The sequence below is a fragment of the Coptis chinensis genome, chromosome 5, assembly GCF_015680905.1.
Source record: "Coptis chinensis isolate HL-2020 chromosome 5, ASM1568090v1, whole genome shotgun sequence".
Taxonomy (NCBI): domain Eukaryota; kingdom Viridiplantae; phylum Streptophyta; class Magnoliopsida; order Ranunculales; family Ranunculaceae; genus Coptis; species Coptis chinensis.
Window position 1 is genome coordinate 85,815,426 of NC_141460.1, and position 16,637 is coordinate 85,832,062.

At 34.9% G+C, this 16,637-nt stretch overlaps 1 long non-coding RNA gene and 1 pseudogene across 1 annotated transcript; one reads left to right on the plus strand and one right to left on the minus strand.

Annotated features, from left to right (window-relative positions):
- The first annotated feature begins 8,540 nt into the window (after window positions 1-8,540).
- Window positions 8,541-9,023, plus strand: LOC147499608 (uncharacterized). The gene is made up of 2 exons (XR_015194492.1): window positions 8,541-8,594; window positions 8,780-9,023. It is a non-coding gene; the product is annotated as an uncharacterized LOC147499608 (long non-coding RNA).
- Window positions 9,024-11,758: 2,735 nt separating this feature from the next.
- LOC147499609 (short-chain dehydrogenase reductase 3b pseudogene) lies at window positions 11,759-12,489 on the minus strand (annotated as a pseudogene).
- Window positions 12,490-16,637: the final 4,148 nt, after the last annotated feature.

Consider the following 16,637-nt stretch of genomic DNA (forward strand, 5'->3'; position numbering starts at 1 on the left):
GGTAAAGTTTCTATCATCTTTTCTTCTTTTGCTTCTTTTTTGATTCAATTGAACTATTGGCTTTTAAAAAGGATTAAATATGGACGTCACTGAAATTGATCTCCATGTACCCGCAGCGTTTTGATCCAGGTTGGTCAGATAGTGGGGTCACGTGGTTCGTCGCATAACAGCCCGGTTTAGCTCCAGGGGGAGCTACTCATTGTAGATGTCCACTGATTTTAGCAGCTATTTGGCATGGTTCTGATTCGCTTTCAGTTTAGATAGGAACTGAGGTTGCCAGATTCTGATGAGCTCTTAGTTGCACGCAGCAGACGCATTCGGAGACAGAGATCAGAAAGGTCGTTACAGAGATGTTACCGGGGCATATAGGAGGCCACCGTACTTTCCTCAATCCATTCCAGCTGGTGCAGCAGAGACTTCCTGGAATATGTCTAAGTGGCGTTTGACCTGGGGTGGGTGCTCTTTTTGTTGCATGGTTTAGAACCCAGGTGAACGAGGTAGGCATTGAGGTTTGAACAATTTGGTTGTAGATTAGAGGTGATGGCATTGAAGCTTTACACGCTACTTTGTAATGTTAAAACCCGTAACTCAACTTTCTAGCAGATAGGCAGATATCCTGATTCCAGTGATAAGATAGTGCGTACACACTGACCAAATAGTTGAAGTAAACAAACCTCAATGCTATGAGTTGAGTCAAATTTAACACTAACCAAATTTTATTTTGACTTAACTTTAATTTTTCTTTCTTTCTTTCTTCATTGATTTTGTTTTATTATGGGAAGGTATAAGTTGAGTCAAATTTAATAAGTTGAGTCAAGGAGGGTCTTCTATGATAGATGGCTCCTTTTGGGTTATGGACCAGTTTTATTAAATTCATGTACAATTATACTCTCTGCTCACCAAAGACATGCTTTTGATAGGTCTAAAATTTGGGGATGCTGGACTGTTCTTTCTCGCTGAGAGCTTAGGCTACAACCAGGTTACTTCTTCTATGTCCTCAAAGAATCTACTCATCTGATTCTCTTCGTGATCGTTTCCCCATTTTCTTATTGCTATGTCAGAGGTTTGTCAATGTTCTTTTTCTAATTATTACCTTTTTCTTTTTTGAACTGCTTCAGATTGCAGAAGAAGTGGATTTTTCTGCTAATGATATAACTGCAGCTGGATTAAAATCCTTTGATGGTTTTCTTCAATCAAATATTGTCCCAGAGCAATCAAATATTGAATGGTGAAGGGAAGCGAGACAAATTTCAAAAGCAAGTTGACACAAATAAAAAATAGCACTGGAAAGCGAACGTTTTACGTCAAAATTGGTAAGCCTCAATAGCTTAAACTTTAATTTATGATTGCTTTTTCTTAGGAACCTTATTAGTCCTGGGATGCTTTGAACTTTGGGAGGGGGTAACGTGGCGTTTGAACTTTGGTCTAATTTCTTTGTTGATTCCATTTTTCAATTGTGTATTAAAAATTCTTTAATAGTTGTTCGGAAGGAGAGAATGGTTCTCGATATTTATTCGATTCAAAAGGGTATGTTCTTTCAGGTCCTTTAAAGCCTGTTATGTCATAAACCATATAGCTCTTCAATTTAGTGATTGGGCTCCCATTTTTCTTTAAGGTACATACCTATTATAGACAAATGCCATTTAAACAAAATGCATCGTTTTTATTTAATTTGTTTGATGTTGAGTCTGTGATTTGGTTGGGTCATATAGTATTCAGTCAAAACTGCATAATAAAAAGGTTTTGTATTATATTAAATTTAAAATTGCAACTTATTTAGAACTTTTAATTTATGATTGCTTTTTCTTAGGAACCTTATTAGTCCCGGATGCTTTGACCTTTGGGAGGGGGTAACGTGGCGTTTGAACTTTGGTCTAATTTCTTTGTTGATTCCATTTTTCAATTGTGTATTAAAAATTCTTTAATAGTTGTTCGAAGGAGAGAATGGTTCTCGATATTTATTCGATTCAAAAGGGTCCGTTCTTTCGTGTCCTTTAAAGCCCATTATTTGAACTTTGGGAGGGGGTAACGGGCGCTTTGAACTTTGGTCTAATTTCTTTGTTGATTCCATTTTTCAATTGTGTATTAAAAATTCTTTAATAGTTGTTCGGAAGGAGAGAATGGTTCTCGATATTTATTCGATTCAAAAGGGTCTTCTTTTTCGTGTCCTTTAAAGCCCTGTTATGTCATAAACCATATAGCTCTTCAATTTAGTGATTGGGCTCCCATTTTTCTTTAAGGTACATACCTATTATAGACAAATGCCATTTAAACAAAATGCATCGTTTTTATTTAATTTGTTTGATGTTGAGTCTGTGATTTGGTTGGGTCATATAGTATTCAGTCAAAACTGCATAACAAAAAGGTTTTGTATTATATTAAATTTAAAATTGCAACTTATTTAGAACTTTTAATTTATGATTGCTTTTTCTTAGGAACCTTATTAGTCCTGGGATGCTTTGAACTTTGGGAGGGGGTAACGTGGCGTTTGAACTTTGGTCTAATTTCTTTGTTGATTCCATTTTTCAATTTTGTATTAAAAATTCTTTAATAGTTGTTCGAAGGAGAGAATGGTTCTCGATATTTATTCGATTCAAAAGGGTATGTTCTTTTCGTGTCCTTTAAAGCCTGTTATGTCATAAACCATTTAGCTCTTCAATTTAGTGATTGGGCTCCCATTTTTCTTTAAGGTACATACCTATTATAGACAAATGCCATTTAAACAAAATGCATCGTTTTTATTTAATTTGTTTGATGTCGAGTCTGTGATTTGGTTGGGTCATATAGTATTCAATCAAAACTGCATAATAAAAAGGTTTTGTATTATATTAAATTTAAAATTGCAATTTATTCAGAACTTTTAATTTATGATTGCTTTTTCTTAGGAACCTTATTAGTCCTGGGATGCTTTGAACTTTGGGAGGGGGTAACGTGGCGTTTGAACTTTGGTCTAATTTCTTTGTTGATTCCATTTTTCAATTGTGTATTAAAAATTCTTTAATAGTTGTTCAGAAAGAGAGAATGGTTCTCGATATTTATTCGATTCAAAAGGGTCTGTTCTTTCAGGTCCTTTAAAGCCTGTTATTTGAACTTTGGGAGGGGGTAACGTGGCGTTTGAACTTTGGTCTCATTTCTTTGTTGATTCCATTTTTCAATTGTGTATTAAAATTTCTTTAATAGTTGTTCGGAAGGAGAGAATGGTTCTCGATATTTATTCGATTCAAAAGGGTCTGTTCTTTCAGGTCCTTTAAAGCCTGTTATGTCATAAACCATATAGCTCTTCAATTTAGTGATTGGGCTCCCATTTTTCTTTAAGGTACATACCTATTATAGACAAATGCCATTTAAACAAAATGCATCGTTTTTATTTAATTTGTTTGATGTTGAGTCTGTGATTTGGTTGAGTCATATAGTATTCAGTCAAAACTGCATAATAAAAAGGTTTTGTATTATATTAAATTTAAAATTGCAACTTATTTAGAACTTAGGATTAATATGTAGGGAAGTTGACTATGATAATAACATAACTCCATTTTACAAACTATTTTTGCACCAAGCTAAGAGGTAAAATCAACAAAAAAGGAAAAAAAAAACGTAAAATTAAACCACCAAGAGCTACACCTCCTCTTCTAGCATTGCAAAGAAGCACCCCTTTGCCAACAATTAGTTTTGTCAAAAAGGACTCTTTCCCCACCCTCCCTCGCCTGCAATTCATTTTGTTTTGTCTTTATTTTTCCCAATTCATTTTACATTTGCTTAAGGGTGGCGGCATAGGAACCTTAAACAGTTGACATCTATCGTTATATCATGGTGCTGTTGTGATAGTACATCTCCTCTTTCTTATTGGTTATAGTTTATCCATTCTAAGTTGTTGTCCTCTTGACGCCTAGGTGCAGCGCTGGTTGGCAGAATTGTTGTTGTTACTTATTGTCGTTGCACTCGCTGCAAATCCAACTTATTCTTCGAGAGCGCGTGTCCATCAAAAATGTAAGTTGTTTTGCATACTCAAGTTGTGCCACAACTCGAGTTTTTATTAAAATGAAGGTCTTCTAGATGCTTGGTCGCTTTTTAGCGGCATCGTATGTTTTATTTGTGGAAAATGTGTAGGAAAGTTTACTGTTATAATAACATAACTCCATTTTACAAATTGGTTTTGCAGCAAACCAAAAGGTCAAATCAACCAAAAAGAAAAAAAAAGAAAGGATAAATTAAACCACCAAGACCTACACCTCTTTGTCATTCGCAGATTGGCATTGCAAAAAAGCACCCCTTTGCCAACAGTTTGTTTTATTAAAAAATAAAAAAAAACCACCCCCTCCCTCGATTGCAAGGAGAGTGTCTTTCTCTTAATTAATAAGAACCTCACTAATTTTGTCTTGCTATTTCTCAATTCAGTTTACATCTGATTCAGGGTTGCGGCATAGGCACCTGAAACAGTTTACATCTATCATTATATCATGGCGCTGTTGTGATAGTACATCTACTTTTTCTTATTGGTTATAGTTTATCCATCCTAAGTTGTTGTTCTCTTGAAACTGTATTTAATGCGTTTGTGTAGCGCCGGTGGGCAACAAATTGGTGGTGCTATTTATTGTCAGCGCACTCGGTGCAAATCCATCTTATTCCTCGGGAACGGTTCAACAAAAAATGTAAGTTGTTCTGCATACTCATGTTGTTCCACAACTTAGAGTTTTTTTTATTAACATTAAGGTTTTTCTGCATATGTAGTTTGATCTTGGTATTTGTATCGGCTATTGTTTTAGCCTGTTATACCACATCATGCAAAAAAGCAACTGTGCTTTTCCTAACCGCATCTTCTTAGATATACTTTTCATTGAATGACTGATCTACTTAAGGGCTTTGGTTAAATTTAATTTCTTTCTTCCTTCGTTCTTATTTTTTCCTCTTATCACTGTTTGTTTCCTTGGCGTTCATCCTTATTTTGTTGCTCTTCATAACTGTACTCTTGATCGATTGGAAGGGCACACGGTCATAAGAGTCTTGGTGTCCCTTTGAGGGTGTTTTTTCACCCTGGGTTTGCTGTTTTGCATGCTCAAGTTGCTTATTTTAATTTGGTCATCCATGTTAAAAGTGGCTACTAAACCTATTATGTAGATGATAAAAAGAATCTAGGGATTAATGGTACCTAATTCGCCCATTGTATTCACTTTTTCATTAGAGCCCTCTCCTCGAGTCATTTCAGTTTGCCAAATTTGTTGTTATTAGTTTGATTACTGCTGTTTTTATCCCATTGCTTGATGTAGCTGAAGCTACCCAATAATTGAATTAACAACCAAATGAACGAGCCGAAAGCTTCCGAGGAATTCTTCCATTGCTCAATGTAAGGAATGAGGGTGATATAATGAAAACAGATTCCACATGATTAACCTAATTGGACCACACAAGGCCGCTTTGCTCAATTGAATGGTTAACCTCAAGTGCTTTTAACATTACAAATCAACTTAGAGTTTTTAATTAAAATTTGGGTCTTTTTGCAAAATGTAGTCTGGTCTTGATATGTGCATCGGCTGTTGTTTGAGGCCGCCGTGCCACACCATGCAAAAACACCCGATTATTCTACTTTAACTAGGCAACAAGAAAAATATTATACGGTTTGATTTTTGTCTCTGTTCTTTTTCTAACCGCATCTTCTTAGATGTTCTTTTCATCAAAGTCCTTATCTACTTAACGGCTTTGGCCATATTTTATTTCTTTCTTTCTTCCTTCGCTCTTTATTTTTTCCTCTTATCACTTTCTTTCCTTGACATTCATTCTTTTTTGTTATTCTTCATAAATATACGCTTTGTCAAGTGGAAGCGCACAAGGTCACTTTCTGCCTCTCCCTTTGAATGTGTTGACCCCCAAAAAGGGCAAATTAAACCACCAAGAGCTACACCTCCTCTTTGTCATTCGTTGATCGCCAAAGGCAAAGAAGCACCACGCTTTCCTATTTGTTTTTTACCACATTTCTAACTTTCTTAGCTTAATTCCTTTACATTACGTTCGATCTTATTACAACTTTAAGGCACCTTTGGTTTCTTTCTCCTCACCTTTTATTTTTAGGTTTTTACTTCTTGGTTAGTTGTGGTTAGATTAACTTTTGCTTTTGTGACTTCTCGAGAAAAAGATGGCGGACCGGCCGAGGGCACCCGGTTTCTGGAATTGAGGTATCCCGTATATGGAGCAATTTTTTCCCATGCCTTTCTTATTAGTGACGCTTTGCAATTTTATCCACCTTATTATAAATACTTTTTATGTGTTTTTTGAGGTTGACATTGCATTTTCACTGTTAAGGGGAGTGTGGAGATCTACCGGGCGACAATACGTAACAAAATCCGAACTCAAATTGTCAAAGAAGTTGAGGTATGTATATAATTCTTATCTCCGCCTTCCAAAGTGTTGTTCGATGCTAGGGTATCTTATCCCAGTTCCTAACTCAACCGAAAAACTGCCTACTTTCTTTTTTTACCTATAGTCGGTCTTACATGTTCATCGATCAAGGGCGAGGGAGCAACTTCCATCTGAAGCGGTTAACGACGTTAGCGTACGTTTGTATTTTTTTTCATCATATATTTTGTTCGTTGTTTATTCCCCGCACATGTTTTTATTTTGTTTTGTTACCCACTATACCCTTTCTGCCTTAAACTATTAATGAACCCATTGTGCGTGTGTCTTCTTCCCCGGTTTCTAAACACACAAAAAATTATTGGATTATTGTGTTGTTGTTAACACAATGTCTTATTACGACCATACCATGTTGTTTTCGATGCTACCAACTCTTATTCCGGTTATAGCGTTTCGTTTAAACTATGCTGACAATAATTAATTGCTATTCAAAGAATCGTGCAAACTCAAACAAAGCAGCACGAGTGCAGCTCCAACGCCAGCTGGCTCCAAGACCTGCTCCTATGCTTTCTCGACGCACCATTGCACAACGTGCTCGAAGAGAAAGAGAGCGTCTTTCGTCTTCATCCACATCTCATGGCATGCAACTATCATCTCAAGATATTCGCATCCATTTGACCCCAACCGTGACACCAAACCGAAAAACACTTGCACGCCGTGCCCGAAGCGACAGGGAGAACATGGCCCGCCTTCCTAGGTCAACTTTAATTAAGTGCGCCTGTGTGCCACCAAACGCTCATCGGGACGCTTGCTACGCACCAATCGTTGGCGGTTCTGCATCAGATCAGAATGAAAATCATAATAACGGGAAGAACAAAGTTTTCTGTTCCGCTCCGAAACCACGGCATTACACAATCACGTATTTGGTTGGGTCATCATCTACAGGGGACTACACACGAGAGAATGAAGTTCTTTTCCGAGAAAAAATTAAGGATGTTGGCACCTTTGATCAACCCCTGTGTGTTAGTCAAAGAAGACCATCCTCCTTAAAATTCTTCAAGTACGTATTTTCTCTACTGTTCGGATTACCCGCTTAAAGCTTGGGTACTATTTTGGAGAAAACTCATATACTAAATACTTTTTCATGTACGCATACCCGGTCGGCGATGCTATGAAAGCCAATTAATTGTACGGCTGCAAATGCGTATGGGGAAGAAATGTGGAATCCATTTGATTCAGACTGCATTAGCGAAGGCGCTACAACAAATCTCCTAGCGAAACCATTGACTGATTTGCCAGAAGGACGTCATTTTCTAGGACGGATGGATGTTTGTTGCCCACATTGTTCAGCTCTTCATTGGATGGCTGAGAAATTGAAACAATCATCCAAAAAAAACCCTAAATTTGGTATGTGTTGATCAGCCAAGTAGGCCGTCACAATCTCTAACTAGGTTGTTCATTATGTTGCTTTGAAACAATCTACAATGTGCTACCCACATTTCTTCATCCAGCCATGCATTTATTTATTGTGATCCGCTTAGTGTCCGGTATGACTACATTCGAAGTCTCACAAATTGAGTTTTACTCATTACCAGTTGCAGTTACTGAATGAGTAATACACTAATACCATATCTCAAGAAACACTTCCTATTTGAGCAAGGCAAGTTTTTTTTTCACATCTCTATTATGAATCTTTCATTGCAAAGTTTAACGGGAAATGTGATGATAGTCATGATACGATTTATTGGGGACATGGTGTTTATGGGATTGAGTCAAAGATCCAATTTTACTTTGGGAAGCACCCCACGGTTCTTACTTTAGGAGAATCATGCGATGCTTGGCGGCATTATACCGCGCACCGAATTACGATCACCATTCAATGAACCAAGCAGGTCTGTTTGCATTGAGCATAACTCCTCCTCGTGAGTCCGATCTTTCTAATATAATCAAGATGTATTTTCATGGATCTATGTTCTCGTTTTGCTTTATAGTTGGATATCCGCCTGCATATGCTTTACATTCTTCAATAGTATACTCAAGAGCTTTTCATAGGTTTCCTCACAAAGCAAAATATAACTTTCCTATTTCTCTAAGAGGGAAGACTTCGCAAACAAGAGCATTGAGGAGGAGGATTGATCTTTGGGTTTATTGATATCGAGGCAAATTTCTTAACCGTGAATCGACATCTTTATATACATGGTGATGTGTCAGAACACCACACTAAAGTGTGGTACTTTTTCTCTCATGAGGTATACTGTGACTTGCTTTCTCTAAGATTTACCTCCAATCGTCATTGATATAGTCTTAATAACAAGGAGTGAAGGACACACCATTTTCTATAAATAAACATTTTCTAAGACCATGTTTTACATGGAATGGTCCATGAACCTTGAGGAAAATTTACCTTATATAAATTTTCTCATAAAATGTGTAGGCAGACTGAACGTCATTTGATATAAGAAAAGTGAAGGTCAGCACAAGGCTCTAAAGAAGGGTCAGCCCGAATACTAAGTTATTTTATATTTGACGCGTTCTATTAGGAAGTTCAATTTTCATGTTAATATAGTGAGCACTGGACGAAGTATAGGGCAAGGAAGAATATGTATACATATAGTAAAAATTGGGGGAATGAAATCCATGAATAAGGAAAATCAGCACCTAATAAGATTGATGGATAACCTCACAAGTACTGTAGACGGTATATACCTTGATTTCTTCAACTCTCCTTTTTTTTCATATCAACTTTAACATTTACAGGTAAAAATACTTCTGAGTGCCATGCTATGTGATATTTTTCAATCCACAAGCAGTGGTATAAAGCAATCAACCGTCGTAGACCCACACATGCTTTCATTACTGACAGATGCACTCGTGCCTTGATGGACTTCTAGTAGAGTGAGCGCACCCTGCACTCGTGCCTTGATTGACTTCTCGGAGCGCGACCTGCACTCGTGCCTTGATGGACTTCGAGTAGAGTGAAGCGCCCTCTCGCCTCTACTTGGTCTTGTCTTGTCAATTCGCTCAAGTCTATTTTCGTGGGCTTCGCTACAGTAACCGCGAAATTTGTTTTTTGCTATAAAAACAAAATCAAGGTTTTGGAAAACTTAACCAAAGAACAAAAGAGAGAAACCCAATCTTGAAAGCAATCAAGATTGAGAGATAACATTTACAGAGATACAACCCTCTAAAGAGATAAGAGTGATCTAGTAAGGTGAGAGACTGAAAGGAGAGATTGTTATCTTCTTTTCCACTTTATAAAGAACTAGCTCTTATGGAAGTAGGCATCATTGGCCGAACCACGATATATCTTTGTGTTGTGGTATGCGTTTAATTCTGCTTTACATTATTATTTGTTGTTGATAGTTGTTTAGCGAGTTGGGCATGTTAGTATAGGTTGTAGTTGATATTTAGAATTTGTCTGGAGTTGAATTGTGTTCATACGAGCTATCTGTGTAGTGGGGGAATCGATTGGTATTGGTATAAACCCCAACACAATATATATGAACTTCACCTTATTAGGCAATTTCACAAAACTTAAATCAAACTTCTATTGTTAAACAACAAAATAAAGTTGAAGGGTTTTATCAAAGGTGAGTTCTTTTTTTTTAATGGAGAGTGAGGTTTTCACGTTATAAAAAATTTGGTTGAGTGATCAATATAATATTAATATATAATTGTTATGCATATTTGCAAATATTTTTTCAGAATAATTAATATAGCAACACCCGTTCATAGATAATCTTTGAAGATTCCACATAGTGAGTCATACATAATTTAAAATATAATTAATGGGAAATCGGGAACTAGATAATCTTCGATGATCCGACATAGTAAATCAAGCATAATTTACTTTTTATGTCATGCTTGTAAGGACACTACAAATGGATCAGTAGAAGTTGGTATTACACACCACATTGGATAATTAAAAGGAAATTGGAAACTAGAAACTGGATTCAAATACATAACTGAGCTCAAAGAGTAATTAACATGAAATCGGAAACTTTATGCAAATGTAATAAACTAAACTCAAAAAAGTAATTAACTAGAAATCGGAAACTGGGTACAATTGCATTAAACTAATGTTAGATAATAACTAACGGGAAATTAGAAATTGAATGCAAATCCTTAAAAAATATTTAACAGAAAATCGGAAACAGTATGCAAATACATCAAACAAACCTCATATAATAATTAATGGAAAACCGGAAACTGGATGCAAATGTATTGAACTAAACTCAAAAAATAATTAACAGAAAATCAAAAACCGAATGCAACTGCATTGAACTAACCTCATAGAATAATTGGTGGGAAATCGGAAACTAAATGCAAATGTATTGAAATAATCTCAAAGAATAATTAACGGGAAATCAGAAACCGGATATAATAATTGCATCGAACTAATCTCAAAGCATAAATAATCATAAACTATATGCAGATGTATTGAACTAACCTTAAAGAGTTATTAAAGAGATATAGGAAACTGGATCCAAATGCATTGAACTAATCTCAATGACTAATTAACGAAACATTGAAAAATGGATGAAACTGCACTGAACTAACCTAAATGAATAATTAACTGGAAATTATAAATTTGATGTAACTGCATTGAACTAACCTCAAAAAATAATTAACAGGAAATCAAAAACTTGATGCAAATGCATTGAACTAACCTCAAAGAACAATTAACATAAAATCGGAAATTGAATGCAACTGCATTAAATTAACCTCAAAGAATAATTAAAGGAAAACCAAAAATTGGATGCAACTGCATTAAACTAAAATAAGATATTAACTAACGGGAAATCAGAAATTAGATGCAAATGCATTGAAATAACCTCAAAAAATAGTTAACTGGAAATCTGAAGTCGGATGTAACTGCATCGCACTGACCTCAAAGCATAAATGTCCGCTTTTTTAGCCTTCTCACATGAGTAATTACGAGTAATTAGGAACCAAAAACTAAAGTGATTGAGTTTATAAAAATAAAAAATGACCATTTAGTACCATGAACTTTGCTGATTTTATCAATTTGGGCCAAAAACTTTTTTTTTTTTTTTAACAAATTGGACCATGACCTTTCTTTTTTGTATCAGTTTGGGCCACCGTTACCATTCCGTTACTTCACATGCTTATGTGGCGTGCCAGATGTATATGTGTCTGACCAAATGCTCATGTGTCACCGTTGAAGTGCACACCTAATCACCGGTGACGTGGCATTGAAATTTCAAAGTGTTTCAAACCTGAAATTTCACAGAAATTTCACCGAAATTTCAAAGTGTTTCCCTAAATTCAGACAGAAATCCGTTAGGACTGTTATTACTTTGAGTTGCAGGGGCTTTTTGTAATCAAATGCAAACAAACAATTAGCAATGTAATCAGATGCAAATAAGAGGTCGAGTTCTTTTCTTCTTCATCAGGGAAACTGCTCAACCTCAAGACAACAAGCCAGAGGTGTAGCAACACCAAAAGGTGAAATGGAGTTGACTCTGATCCCATACTCTCCTAATTCACTACAAACAGATTGGACCAAGCCCACAACTACATGCTTCAACGTGGTGTAAGCATGTGGACCTGAGCCTCCTATACACGCCGCAACACTAGCAGTGCAAATGATCCAACCACGAATCTGTTTTGCCACCATAGCACGAACTGCATACTTCATTGTTACTGCCACACCACGTACATTAATAGCCATGGTATTATCAAATGCTTCCATGTCTAACTCCAGAATCCCATGTATAGCACCTATAACACCAGCATTACTAAACATAATATCCAAACCTCCATACTTGTCCAACGTATAAGCTACTATTTCTTCAACCTGTTTCTCATCTCTCACATCACAATGCCGATAACTAGCCTTTTCAGCACCTATGGATTCCACAACTTGATGACCCAACTCATCTTGAACATCAGCTATCACAACAAAAGCTCCATTTTCCACAAACAATCTCGCGGTAGCTCGGGTTAAAAAATCAGACCGGTGCGGGAAGGGTAAGTATCTTCAATGATAATAGTGATGATTTCACCTTTTGGTGGGTTTTGATCGATGATGATCCTTGGTATTTGTTTTCGGGTTATGGCTCAAAACCCATTACTGATGATCTGTGCGTGCTCATATACGAAGAAGATGAGATGATGCATGATGACATCATCACTATTTAGTTTGGGCATACGACTTCTTAAACTTAAGTTTCCTTTGGGCTTAAGTTTGTTAGAAAAAAATAAACCATTTCAGTCTTTTTATGTAGCGGATTTGGGCCCATTGGGTCCATGGGTAAGTCCAGCACACATAACAGACGTTTGTACACATAGGCAAATTTTCTAACGGAAATACACCGGTGGCCCAAACTGATACAAAAAAGAAAGGTCATGGCCCAAGTTGCTCAAAAAAAAATTTATTGGCCCAAATTGATAAAACCAGCAAAGTTCATGGTACTAAACGACAATTTTTTCTTATAAAATTAGACTCTTACATGTATGCAAACTGTATAGAAATTGTAAACTATCGAACTAACCTAGAAAAACAATTAACGGGAAATCAAAAACTAAATGCAGATGTATTGAACTAACCTCAAAGAGTAATTAATAGGAGATTGGAACCTGAATGCAAATACAATGAACTAATCTCAAATACTAATTAACGAAACATCGAAAATTGGATGCAACTGTACTGAATTAACTTTAATGAATAACTAACAGGAAATCATAAAGTGGATGCAATTGCACTGAACTAATCTCAAATAATAATTAATGGAAAATCGGAAACTTTATGCAACTGCATTGAACTAACCTCAAAGAATAATTAATGATAATTTGGAAACTGGATGCAACGTACTACATTAAACTAACATCAAAGAATAATTAATAGAAAATCAGAAACTTGATGCAAATGCATTGAACTAATAACCCAAAAACATATTTGTATTATATGAGGGGGAATAAATGTCTCGACAAATATAGTTTTACATTTTAAGTAGTGTTCATCATAATTCTTTTATTGTGATTGGAAATGCATTGCTATTCAAGTAGCTTCAATATTATCTTCGCTACATTGGGCATTCTCACAAAACTTCAATCAAACTTCTATTGTTAAACCTAACAATAAAAAGAAGTCGATGAGTTTTATCAAGGTTTGATGCTTCCTTTTTATAGAGAGTGGTGCAAGAAATTTAAATGAGTAATTAATATAATTTTCATATCTCATAGCTATGCATAGTTGTTAATATTTTTTAGAATAATTTAATATAACGGCACCCGTTCGTAGGACACGTTCATGTGATAAATCTTTTCAAGTGGGAGTAGTGTATTCTTTGATGATATGGAAACAATCCATCTGTTTTAGTGATTTGTACACATTAGTACGTAAGCTGAGCGGTGATGATTTACCGCTAAATCACCCTAAATCTAATAAAACTATTATACAAGCTAGATAAAGTTTAAGATAATTTTATTTGAAAATTACAGATTAATATCCTAAACCAAAAAGTGAATAGACTATCTCAATTTGATCCCTTAGTTTCTAAGTACTTATACACCATAATCGTTGCTCATTAACGTCTTTCGGTTTATTTTCAATAAAAATATATTCTAATTCGAAAATTTGCCGCTAAATTACCATAAATATAAGAAAAATATTATACAAGCTAGATCGAGTTTAAGATAATTCTATTTGAAAATTACGGATTAATATCCTAAACCACAAAGTGAAGAGGCTATCTCAATTTGATCTCTTAGTTTCAAAGTACTTATGCACTATAATCGCTACTCATTAACGTATTTCGATCGGTTTATTTTCAATAAAAATATATTCTGATTCAAAAATTTGCAGCTAAATCACCATAAATCTAAAAAAACTATTATACAAGCTAGATCGAGTTTAAGATAATTTTATTTGAAAATTATAAATTAATATCCTAAACCACAAAATGAAGAGGTTATCTCAATTTGATCCTTTAGTTTTCAAGTACTTATGCACCATAATCGCTACTCATTAACGTATTTCGGTTTATTTTTAATAAAAATATATTCTGATTCGAAAATTTGCTGCTAAATCACCATAAATCTAAGAAAATTATTATACAAGCTAGATCGAGTTTAAGATAATTTTATTTGAAAATTATGGATTAATATCCTAAACCACAAAATGAAGAGGTTATCTCAATTTGATCCCTTAGTTTTCAAGTACTTATGCACCATAATCGCTACTCATTAACGTATTTCGGTTTATTTTCAATAAAAATATATTCTGATTCGAAAATTTGCCGCTAAATCACCATAAATCTAAGAAAACTATTATACAAGCTAGATCGAGTTTAAGATAATTCTATTTGAAAATTATGGATTAATATCCTAAACCATAAAGTGAAGAGGCTATCTCAATTTGATCCCTTAGTTTCCAAGTACTTATGCACCATAATCGCTACTCATTAACGTATTTCGGTTTATTTTCAATAAAAATATATTCTGATTCGAAAATTTGCCGCTAATCACCATAAATCTAAGAAAACTATTATACAAGCTAGATCGAGTTTAAGATAATTCTATTTGAAAATTATGGATTAATATCCTAAACCACAAAGTGAAGAGGCTATCTCAATTTGATCCCTTAGTTTCCAAGTACTTATGTACCATAATCGCTACTCATTAACGTATTTCGGTTTATTTTCAATAAAAATATATTCTGATTCGAAAATTTGCCGCTAAATCACCATAAATATAAGAAAACTATTATACAAGCTAGATCGAGTTTAAGATAATTCTATTTGAAAATTATGGATTAATATCCTAAACCACAAAGTGAAGAGGCTATCTCAATTTGATCCCTTAGTTTCCAAGTACTTATGCACCATAATCGCTACTCATTAACGTATTTCGATTTATTTTCAATAAAAATATATTCTGATTCGAAAATTTGCCGCTAATCACCATAAATCTAAGAAAACTATTATATAAGCTAGATCGAGTTTATGATAATTCTATTTGAAAATTATGGATTAATATCCTAAACCACAAAGTGAAGAGGCTATCTCAATTTGATCCCTTAGTTTCCAAGTACTTATATACCATAATCGCTACTCATTAACGTATTTCGGTTTATTTTCAATAAAAATATATTCTGATTCAAAAATTTGCCGCTAAATCACCATAAATCTAAGAAAACTATTATACAAGCTAGATCGAATTTAAGATAATTCTATTTAAAAATTATGGATTAATATCCTAAACCACAAAGTGAAGAGGCTATCTCAATTTGATCCCTTAGTTTCCAAGTACTTATGCACCATAATCGCTACTCATTAACGTATTTCGGTTTATTTTCAATAAAAATATATTCTGATTCGAAAATTTGCCGCTAAATCACCATAAATCTAAGAAAAGTATTATACAAGCTAGATCGAGTTTAAGATAATTCTATTTGAAAATTTTGGATTAATATCCTAAACCACAAAGTGAAGAGGCTATCTCAATTTAATCTCTTAGTTTCTAAATACTTATGCATCATAATCGCTACTCATTAACGTATTTCGGTTTATTTTCAATAAAAATATATTCTGATTCGAAAATTTGTGTAAGACATTTTGTAAAGCCCTTTCAACACACAAAATATTTAATAGATCTCGGGCGTATGCCCGGGTCCAAAATCTAGTTACATCAGAAATAGGAAAGTAGCATACATTCCCAAAAAAAAACGGTAAAAGCTGGTTTTGGTAGACTCGTGAAAGAACGAGAGTGAAGAGGTTAAAAGGGAGAACAGGTAGGGATGTCCAAACGGGTACCCGACACGGCCCGAACCCGACTTTTCGGGTTTTGAACGGGTATCGGATTACCCGAACCCGGACCGGTTTTCAGCGGGTCGGGTTCGGAGTCGGGTATTTTGTTGAGAAGTGTGACCAAACCCTACCCTAACCCTATATTTCGGGTACCCATCGGGCTCGGGTTCGGGTTCGGGTTTCGGGTAAGATAAAACCCGGTATAAATGAAAAAAGAAGACAATAGGAAACCTTATTTGAAATATATATCAACATTTTATTCCTTCTTCGGCTATCCACCAATCCTTCAAACAAAATAAAACTTCTAATGAACTTGGAAGTAATTTTTATCTATACTTGGACATAATTCTTTCATATGCTTTAAAAATAGATGGACTCGGAAGGAACTATTGATAATGATCACGTGTAATTACTGAAAAAATTGGAAATGTCGACATAAATTTTTCCATAATCCAATATATTAAATAACTCATCATTGTAAACATGAATGAGATCATAATCCAAATATTTATCTAACTC